Source organism: Triticum aestivum, chromosome 7B (assembly GCF_018294505.1).
Source record: "Triticum aestivum cultivar Chinese Spring chromosome 7B, IWGSC CS RefSeq v2.1, whole genome shotgun sequence".
NCBI lineage: Eukaryota > Viridiplantae > Streptophyta > Magnoliopsida > Poales > Poaceae > Triticum > Triticum aestivum.
In genome coordinates, this window is record NC_057813.1 from 236,420,009 (window position 1) to 236,431,623 (window position 11,615).

The following is an 11,615-nucleotide window of genomic DNA, read 5'->3' on the forward strand; positions in this document are numbered from 1 at the left end:
AAAGGGAAAACTCAATTCATCACAACAAGATAGAGAGGGAGGAACACCATATGATCCAACTATATCAACAAAGCCTGTGATACATCAAGATCGTGCCATCTCAAGAACACGAGAGAGAGAGATTAAACACATAGCTACTGGTACAAACCCTCAGCCCTGAGGGTGGACTACTCCCTCATGATGGTGGCCGCCGGGATGATGAAGATGGCCACCGGTGATGATTTCCCCCTCCTACAGGGTGCCAGAATAGGGTCCAGATCTATTTTTCATGGATACAGAGGCCTGCGGCGGCGGAACTTTCGATCTAGGGTTATTTCTGATGGTTGATGACGGGAAAATGGCGAGCGTGAAAATACGGGTCCACGTCATTGATATAGAGTTAATAAATTTAAGCGCATAAATGCATAAATAAAATAGAGATCAAACATTGTAGGTACTTTATTTCCAGAACTATTACATTTACATAAAAGGTCTGTTAATTACATCTCCGAAGAGAAAACCCCCGATTAAGAATTCCAATATATCTATTACATAGGATTACATCATATGCCTATTACAATAATCTACAAGAAAAATCCTCCTCGCGTTCGATGATGAACTCCTTCTTGGTGATCTTGAAGTTTGGTTCCATGCAAATACTCCTCTATGATTTCATGTGTGATGTTTGGGAATGTATTTCCTAGCATGCAACGATTTGTGTGTGTTCAACCTCATGTATATGCATAATGCATGTTAATTTTGGCTACACATAGTTTTATCCTACGTTTGGCATATAGGATATGTTCATATTTTCTTTGGGAATTTTATATGACATCTTTGGTTTTGGTGGCATGGATTTATGTGACATACCAATTTTAACAAGTTTTGCATCATCACATTACTACTATCATCGCGTAGCACTGGTATGGTGCCCGTGTGTAGCGTAACGGACTGAAGCTTTCTGACACAATCTTGATGTTTTGTATGGTGCATGTGATATGTGCCATGTTTTGTTGATTTTGACTTCACACGGTATCAAAACTAACAACGCGGTGCAATGATATGACACACCCGTATAGCTTGACCCGAATGGAGTTTGCGAGTGGAGTTTGTTTATGATATTTTTGTCTGTTTAAAGCCTATGTGGACTACATGAAACATCCCTTATCATGTATTTTGCATGAATTTTTAATGCATATGTGGATGTGGAGTGGACCTATTTTTATTAAGTTCTGCTTTACCTGTATTACTACTAACACCGCGTATCACTAATATAATGCCCACGTGCAGCGTAACCAAGCAAAGGTTTGTGGAGCAATTACGGTGTTGCATGAGTCATATGACATCTATCGTTTTTGTTTATGTTTGTACCTCACATGGTATTATCACTAACTCCACATAGCGTCATTTCATTGGCTCTCGTGTGTAGCATAACCCAAGTAAAGTGAGTTTGTGATATCCATTTGTGATGATGCTAATAGTTTAGGCTCTTATAGCATTGGAGCATTTCATATCATATTTTATTTGACTTTGGCCAAAATATGGGCCCCGAATGTTTTTCTTAATTTTCTCTTACTTGTATTACTACTAACACCGTGTAGCATTAAGATAATGCCCGCGTGTAGTGTAACCAGGTAAACTTTGTTTTTATGATGCAACATGTTTTATAACTCATCTCACATGATTTTGGTCTTTGCATGTGTAGCATGAATGCATTGCCTTGCTTGTATTACTACTAACACCGAGTAGCATTAAGATAATGCCCGCGTGCAGCGTAACCAAGTTAAGATTTGTTTCATATATTCTTGTCCGTATTACGGCTAGCGTGACACATAAAGTCCGTAGCGTAACCGAACAAGAATTTTACTATGAATTCAGTTTAACATTTTTGTGATTTGGCTCTGACTTAGTCATATGAGTTTCGTTTATGATGACCAAACCAAGACAATTTTTTATGAGGTTTTCGTACTTATGATACTCTCTTGATTTGTATCCGCGTATAGGGACCAAACCAAGGAACGAGACGCTCATCCTGGCTTGTATCGCTAAGGGGACCGAACCAACAAGGAGATCACTAGGACGAAGTATATGCAATATGTAAAAGAAATATGCATGCTCCTTGATTCGTACAACAATGATCGAACCAAGGACAAAAATTTGAGGTAGCTATAACATGCTCCTTGATTTGTACCACGGTGGCCGAACCGAAGACGAAATTTTGAGGTAGATTAAACATATACCTTGGTTTGTACCGCAATGGCCGAACCGAGGGCAAGAGGTTTGGGGAGATGAAATACGCTTGATTTGTACCGCGATGGCCAAACCAAGAACAAGAATTTTGGGAAGATGAATCATGCCCCTTGATTTGTACTGCGATGGCCGAATCAAGGGCTAGAAATTTAGGAGAAGAAGGAGAAGAAAGCTCCCTGGCCTGTACCACAATGGCCAAACCAGGGGCTAGATGAGAGCCATTCAATCTCACCCTCAAACCAACAGGACGCAACACGCTTGCCTCTTTCTCTTATTTTCTTTGTAAGTTCATATGTGTGTGTGTGTTCTAGGAGCAGATGGGAAAGATAAATGAAGGGCCGACCCTGTGTATACTGAGCGAGAAGGTATTTATAGGGAAGGCTGGAGCAGAGCTAGAGCTGATTTTTGGATCGCTGCCGCGCTCGCCTGCCCACTGTGTACGTGGGATCGTGAGATCGTGGGAATGTGGGCTGCTCCTTTCCTTTCTCTTATTTCTTTATTGCTTTTTTTGAGGGGACGACCAAATTTATTCATCAAAAGCCACAGAAAGTGGGATACAATGTTGGTCATGAGGTTGGCCAAACCATACATGACGGCCTTGCTGGAGCCTACGAGAAAATTTAGCTAAAGCATGTGCTTCATAATTAGCAGCACGACTTTCGAAAGTAAAATTACAATTGAAAAGTAAAGCCCTAGACTTGATCTCTCTGATTATTGCACCACTAGTACCCATTGCTTCATTGTTGATATCATTTACTGCTTGCTTAGAATTAGAGGCCACCACCAGATTATTGATGTTCAGATCCGCCGCCAGAGCCAGTGCTTCCCTGGAAGCTATCACCTCCAACGTTGCTAGATCATGCATCCCTTCTATGACTAGGGCTGAGCTGCCCATATACCTTCCTGTGCCATCCCTGCAGACAGCAACGACTGCACCCCGAGAGGCAAAGTGCACCCCAGCATCAACATGAATCTTGCAAAATCCAGCCGGTGGTGCTTTCGGTCTAGCTGCGGTAACTCCTGTGGTAGCAGTTGTGGTTCGCCCCTGAGGCTTCATCGTCTCCTTGATCATGTTCAGTTCTTGTAGGTAGTGGTTAATGAAACTGCATATTGCATGTGGGCTCTGGAAGATCCCTTCATGGATAGCTCTCCGCCTCGCCGCCCAAATCGCCCATAGTGTTACCGAGAGCTTCACAAACTGCTCATGAGGTAGAGATTCTATGTGTGTGAAAAGCCATTGTTTAGCATTCGGTTCCACTGTTGATGCGATCGCTTGAGCCAGCTCTTCATCTACCAATGCCCAGGTACACCTAGACATGGTGCAGTCGATCAAAGAGTGTTTCTAAGAATCCTCGGCCCCGCAGAAGCCACAAGCACTCGAGTCCGCCATGTGCCGATGCGCCCGCACGTCATTAGTGGGAAGAGAATGCTTTGACAAGCGCCATAAGAACATGCTAACCTTGCCTGGTACTTGTGTTCTCCACATTGTTTTCCACATGGTAGTTTCGGTCATGGATGACGAAGGCCCTGGCGAGCCTTCGAGCCATGCCTCCCTTCTCTGTCGAATTGCCACAATCATATTATAGGCTGACCGAACTGTGAAGTTCCCGCTCTTTTTGAAGTGCCAACACCAGAAATCTTGTGTATTCCATGTACATATAGGGATGCCCATTATCACATGAGCGTCCATAGGCATAAACACCTCCGAAATTCTCTGTCTGTCCCACGTAGCCGTCATGGCGTCGATAAGTTCACTGACCAGCACCGGTGGATTGGGGGATATGCAACCGTAGGGTCTCATCATCTCATCCCTGGGGAGCCAGTTGTCATCCCAAACACTTGTAGATTCACCGTTTCCAATCTGCTTGATCAGTCCAACTTTCAAGGTGTCTCTGCCTTCCACCAACGCGCGCCAAACTTGGCTAGGATGACCCCCTAGTGTTGCTTCAAGGATCGTGGAGTTTGGGTAGTAGATGCTCTTTACGATCCTCGCACTGAGAGAGTCTGGGAACTGCAGGAGTCTCCAAGCTTGCCAGGCCAACATGGCTAAGTTGAACAACTCAAAATCCTTGAACCCAAGGCCGCCCATACTCTTTGGTTGTGTCATAGTCTTCCAAGAGACCCAATGAGGATTGCGTTTCCCGTTTTTACTCCCCCACCAAAATTTCCTCACCAACATGTTTAGGTGTTCACAAAGACCTCTGGGCAATTTAAAACATGACATGGAAAACACTGGAACCGCTTGGGCTACTGATTTCACTAGCACCTCTTTCCTAGCTGATGATAAAGCATTTTCAATCCATCCTTGGATTTTGCTCCATAATCGATCCTTTAGATACTTGAAGGCTCCATTCTTTGAACTCCCAATGTCCGAGGGCATGCCCAAGTATTTTTCATTCAAAGTTTCATTAGGAACATTCAACAGATTCTTCACTTGCAACCTTAAACTGTCCGGGACACCCTTGCTGAAATAGATCGATGATTTGGCATGATTAATTCTCTGACCAGAAGCTTGACAGTATTGGTCTAAAACTAGGTTCACCTCGGATGCTTCCTCGCAACTTGCTTTGAAGAACAGCAGGCTGTCATCTGCAAATAAAAGATGGTTTACTGGTGGCGCCGACGGTGCCACTTGTAGCCCATGCAAACTAGATGACTCTCTTGATTTTAGGAGGCACGAAAGGCCCTCTGCTGCCAACAAAAATAAGTATGGAGAAATCGGGTCCCCTTGTCTTATCCCTCTGGATGGAACAAACTCTTCAAGCTTCTTCCCGTTAAACATGACAGAAAACTTTACTGAAGTAACAAGATTCATGATGATATTAACCCACCTCTCACTGAAACCCAATTTTAGCATGATTGCCTTTAGATAACTCCATTCGACTCTATCATAGGCCTTCATCATGTCAAGTTTAAGGGCACATGCTTGGTGTTTCTTTGCTTTGTTCCTCTTCATGAAGTGTAAGCATTCATACGCAGTAATGATGTTATCAGTGATCAGTCTTCCCGGAACGAAAGCCGACTGTTCTTCTGATATAATCTCCGGTAGTACCAATTTCAGACGGTTGGCTATCACCTTAGATGCAATTTTGTACAAGACGTTGCAAAGGCTTATAGGGCAGAACTGAGAAAGCAAAGATGGGTTTTTTACCTTCGGGATGAGGACTAACACTGTGTCATTTATGCTCTCTGCAGATTCAGTTCCTTCAACAATTTTCAGGACTGCCGAGGTCACCTCTTCTCCACAAAGTTCCCAGTGACGCTGAAAGAAGTGGGCGGGGAAGCCATCCGGGCCCGGGGATTTTGTTGGGAACATCTGAAACAATGCCATCTTGACTTCTTTTGGGGTGTAAGGAGCATTTATCATCTCGTTCATGTCGGCTGTGACCTTGCTAGGGACCGTTTGGAGGACGTGATCCATCCCCTGCACCCCCTCGGTACTGTATAAATCCTTATAGAACGAGGTGATCATCTGCTCCATCTCAACAACATTTTTTGTCAACTGTCCATCGCCACGTAGGAGTGATTTGATGTTGTTCTTCCTTCTGCGTCTACATGCCTTGAGGTGGAAGAAGTATGTGTTCTTGTCCCCATGGACCAGCCAGTCGATGCGTGCTCGTTGCCTCCATAGCATTTCCTCTCTGTGAAAAAGTTCGACTAGACGTTCATTGATCTTTAGTTCTGCATGGACTGGTCCTGTTCTTCCTGGAACCTCACGCAGTCTCTGCAACTCCGTTTTCAAGTGTGCGATCTCGCGGCGTATGTTCCCAAAGTGGTCCTTGTCCCAGGCTGCTAGATCCCCAGAAACACGCCGCAACCGATCTTTCATTGCTTGAACCGAAGTTCCTTCTGTCTCCGTCCACCCCGCTTGAATTATTGGCGCTAGAGTTGGGTCTCTCTCCCAACAGGTTTCATATCTGAACATTCGAGGGGCCCTCCTGCATGCATGTGTATCCATCAACTTCAGCAAGATGGGTATATGGTCAGATGAGGCTGATATCTTATGTTCCACAACTGCTGAGGGAAATGCCAATAACCATGCTGCGTTGGCCACGCATCTATCTAGCCTGACTCGAGTGTACGTACCACCTGCCACCTTTTTCTCGAAGGTCCATGTGGTGCCTCTGTAGCCAACATCCGTTAGACCACATATATCCAATGCATCACGAAAGGCATCCATTTGAGCCTGGCTTCGCTGACCTACTCCATCATGTTCATGTGCATGTATAACTTCGTTAAAGTCATCGATCACCGCCCAGAGGAGATTACTCAAACCAGCAATCCCACAAAGCATGTCCGACGTCCTAAACCTCTGATTAACCTGGGCTTCGCCATAAACAAATGTAACTCTTGTTTGAAACTCAACAAGTGCATCAATAGTAACATCAATGTGGTACTCAGAATAACCGATAACTTCAACCTTTATTTCATCTTTCCAAAAAGACCAATTCCTCCACTCCTACCCGAACTGCTAACTGCAAAACTTTTATCAAAACCCAAAGTACCTACTAAATTCTCCAGACGGGAGCCCTCTATTTGAGTTTCTAGGATACACACGATAGAGGGGGCATGTTGCTTCATGAGGTCACGAAGCTCATGAATTGTCGCGGGTTTGCCAGCCCCACGACAATTCCATGTTAGGATACTCATTGCGCTAGGCGCGACCCCCCTGGGAGGCCCGCCAAACGCGCATCATTTTTATTGGTAGTGGTAATCTTTCCGGAGTTCTTGTCACTTTGGATCACAACTGTCTTGGTTCTCTTTGGATCCTGTTTGGATGGGCTTGGAGGTATTATGGCAAGCGGAAGGGTCGATGTCTGACTCCCTTCAAGAGCCTCCAAGTCTGTTGCTGTTTTTCCTGAATTCCAAATCACTTCCATTGCATCCCTCTTCCTATTCGTCTCTGCATCCGCCATTGTTGTGTCCCGAGCTTGACTACATGTGGTAGAACTGGCGTTCCCGCCTGTGCGGCCTCCTCCCCTACCTCCGTTCCTTCCTGACCTGCCACGGCCCCTGTTGCCTCCTTCTTCTCTCCCTTCTCCGGGCCCCTTGCCTGGCCCCCTGAACCAATCTGCCCGAAGGTGTTTGAACACCAATGCTGACGGAGGATGGATTCCAGTCCCGCACTCCTTGAACAAGTGGCCAAGATGCCCGCAAACTGCATACCAATCGGGAAGCCGCTCATATTTCACGAGGAAGATCTCCCTCTTCTATTTTAAGACCAATGAGATCGTGTTTTTCAGAGGTTTAGTCACATCTATTTTAACCCTTACTTTGAAGAAATTCCCTTCAAAGTCTTGAGATTTTGGCTCGGCATAGATAAACTCCCCAGCAGTTGATGCAAGTGGTTTTAACATCCGAAAGAGAAGGTCTGGCAGATCATGGATCTGTATCCAAATCTCTACCTTGTTGAGTTCAATGGTGGACGGCCTTGTGTATCCATCATAGGGTTCAATCACCACCACCTTGTTCTTGAAAGTCCATGGCCCATCCTGCATGACTCTTTCCCAGTCGCCTAAACATGAGAACTAAAGGGTGTAAAGGTTGTCTTCTAATGGCCTGAATTTCACCTCTTGAGCGAGATCCCAAGCGACTCGCATATTCCTGAAGAACCAATACTGACTATATGGTTTGTCGTTGTGGACTCACGCGATCGCCATCCATCTAGCTTCCTCCTCCGGGATATCTCCTTCTTCCACAACTATGTCTGAGAGATCCTCCTCTTTCAGACCCAATTCCTTCATCATCTTCTCAACATCGCTCAACGCGGCTTCTGAGTCCGCTGCCGAGCCCGCCATCACGATCTCTTGTCCGAGAAAACCTGGGTTGCCGCGGACGGAGGAACCCTAACCACTCCTCCCCGGCAGCGGTAGTCGAGAGGCAACGCTCTAGACCCCGTAACGAATGGAGGAGGCTGGGGAGCGAGGTCTCCATGTCGATCGCCAAAGCACCACCGGGAGGAGATGAAAACCCTAATGAGAGGGGACAAGTACCCTAACCGGCAAGGTTCCATCAGCCATTATGGGCTTAGTTAGGCCAAGTTTTTCTACAACGTGTAGGCCCTGGGCCCATTGAGCCTAATTATTTGATTAAGCTCTAACTACATGCAGACACAATTTTCTTTCGTTTTCGCGTACCTATGGCTTCCTGATTTAGTTAGGAAGCCTTAATACACGTACATACATGCATGTCTATGCATGGACCAAGAGGAAAAGGAAAAATTCCATTACGTATCTGATTATATAGGCCATGTCACGTACATACATCCTATACGTGTATGTACATGTGCACTTTTTACCCAATGAATCATTTTTTGTGAAGTTCCATGAATTGACCTTATTATTGGATTTCTCTATCAAATTATATTTTGTGTGCATCCATTAAGATACGACGATATTTTGATGGAGGAACATATTGCACCATGCTTCGACAATATTGGTGTTGTCTTTGACGGTGAAATTTTAGATCAATAACCGTCGGCGACGATGCGCGTACATACATGACAAAAATTTATGAATATTTATTTATTTTGTCATATTTCATAATTGTTGGTTTAATGTATGCATTATCAACGTTCGAATATATAATATGCCTTTTTTGTCGGTCGTCGATTTGAGCGGTTGATTATATCTTTTAATTGATTCTTTTCATTATAAAACTGATTTTTGCCATTTTGCATTTAAATTTTATGTGGTCTATGCATAATTTTATCTTGAATAAAATCGATGTCAACAATGGTTTCTCTATTTATAGAAGTTTCCAGTGTTGGAATCACGCGAAGATGGGCCTCGAGGTGAGCGCAACCCACCATGCCTCGGGTTGGGCTCCCGGCGCGCCCTGGTGGGTTGCGCCCTCCTCGTGGCTCTTCTGGCCCTCCCACGAAGCTTCAAGGGTCTCTTTTGTTTCCAAAAAATCGTCAAAAAGTTTCAGCTCATTTGAAAAACTTTTATTTCTGCACAAAAAACAACACCATGGTACTTCTGCTGAATACAACGTCAGTCCGGGTTAGTTCCATGCAAATCATTCCAAAACCATATAAAATTTGTTGTAAACATGACATGAATACTTCATAAATTATAGATACGTTGGAGACGTATCAGCATCCCAAGCTTAATTCCTACTCGTCCTCAAGTAGGTAAATGATAAAAGAAATAATTATGAAGTGTGAATGCTAGCAAAGTGCATAAGTTTGATCAATGATAATTTCATTCACTTTTCCTAGCATCGTAACAACAACTCTTTCTCATAAAACTTATCATGATAAAGTAGCAATTGAAAACAAAATTTTTATTATGGAAAGCTACCTATCATATTCATCATTTAACCTTTCTTTTGTAGCATGGACATTTGGACTCGAATGATTCAAAACAATAATTTATAATTTGACATGAGGACATCAATACTCAAGAATATCAACAAGCAACCATGTATTTCAAAATATTAACACTAAAGGAAGTTATCCCCATCCCATCATGCTCAATCATTGATCCATTCATAAAACACACTCGAATATTATCTGCATCCAATGCACAAGTATGATCACAGTGCTCCCTAGTTGGTGGTTTATAAGAGAATATGGAGACTCAAATAAAAATAAAAATTGCATAAAGTAAATAGATAGGCCGTTCGTAGAGGGAAGCAGAGATTTGTAGAGGTGCCAGAGCTCAAAGCTTAAATTGAGAGATAAAAAATATTTTGAGAGGCATGCTTTTCCCGTCAACAAAAATGACCGAGTAATTCCCAATACTTTCCATGCTAGATACATCATAGGTGGTTCCCAAACATAAAATAAAGTTTATTCCCTTTTCCACCATTCTTTCACAATCCATGGCTAGCCGTATCCACGGGTGCCTTCCATACCAACACTTTCCAAGGAATTTATTATTTGATAACATAAAGTAAATTTCTTTTTCATTTCGGGACTGGGCATCCCTATTACCACCACACTCTCGTGCAATGACAAGTGAATAAACACTCATCTTGAGAATAACACATCTAGGATGGAAAAATATTGCCCACCCCCTGCCACTTCATGAGTGGTACGGGCACACAAAAAGGAAATTCATTTTTAAAATTAGAGTTGGCACATACAAATTTACTTAGATCGACATGGAAATGCCGCATACAGGTACGTATGGTGGACTCATATGGCAAAACTTGGTTTAAGGATTTTGGATGCACAAATAGTATTTCTACTTAGTACAAGTGAAGGCTAGCAAATAGATTGAGAAGCAACCAACGAAGAAACAAAAATTCACATAAACGAGCATTAAGCATAACTAACACCGAATAATGCACCACAAGTAGGGTGTAACTTCATTGCATAACTATTGACTTTCGTGCTTGCATAGGGAATCACAAACTTTAACACCAATATTACTACTAAAGCACAATTACTCCCCAACATGACACATATTATTATCTCCATATCGCAAAACTATTGCAGGGAATCAAACTTATCATATCCAATGATCTACATGAAAGCTTTTATTATATCCTTCTTGGATATTCATCACTTTGGGACTAAATTTATATATTACCATTGCTACTAACTGATGACCCACAAATATAGGGGACCTATCATAGTTCTTTCAATAAGTAAGAGTGTCGAACCCAATGAGGAGCAGAAAGAAATGACAAGCGGTTTTCAGTAAGGTATTCTCTGCAAGCACTGAAATTATCGGTAACAGATAGTTGTGTCATAAGATAATTCGTAACGGGTAACAAGTAACAAAAGTAACTAAGGTGCAGCAAGGTGACCCAATCCTTTTTCTATCAAAGGATAAGCCTGGACGAACTCTTATATAAAGCAAAGCGCTCCTGAGGACGCATGGGAATTACTGTCAAGCTAGTTCTCATCATGCTCATATGATTCACGTTTGTTATTTTGATAATTTGATATGTGGGTGGGCCGGTGCTTGGGCACTGTCGGTGTCAAAACCGGCGGATCTCGGGTAGGGGGTCCCGAACTGTGCGTCTAGGCGGATGGTAACAGGAGACAAGGGACACGATGTTTTACCCAGGTTCGGGCCCTCTTGATGGAAGTAAGACCCTACGTCCTGCTTGATTAATATTGATGATGTGTGTTACAAGAGTAGATCTACTACAAGATCAAGGAGGCTAAACCCTAGAAGCTAGCCTATGGTATGATTGTTGTTCGTCCTACGGACTAAAGCCATCCGGTTTATATAGACACCGGAGAGGGCTAGGGTTACACAGAGTCGGTTACAATGGTAGGAGATCTACATATCCGTATCGCCAAGCTTGCCTTCCACGCCAAGGAAAGTCCCATCCGGACACGGGGCGAAGTCTTCAATCTTGTATCTTCACAGTCTTGGAGTCCGGCCGATGATGATAGTTCGGTTATACAGACACCCCCTAGTCCA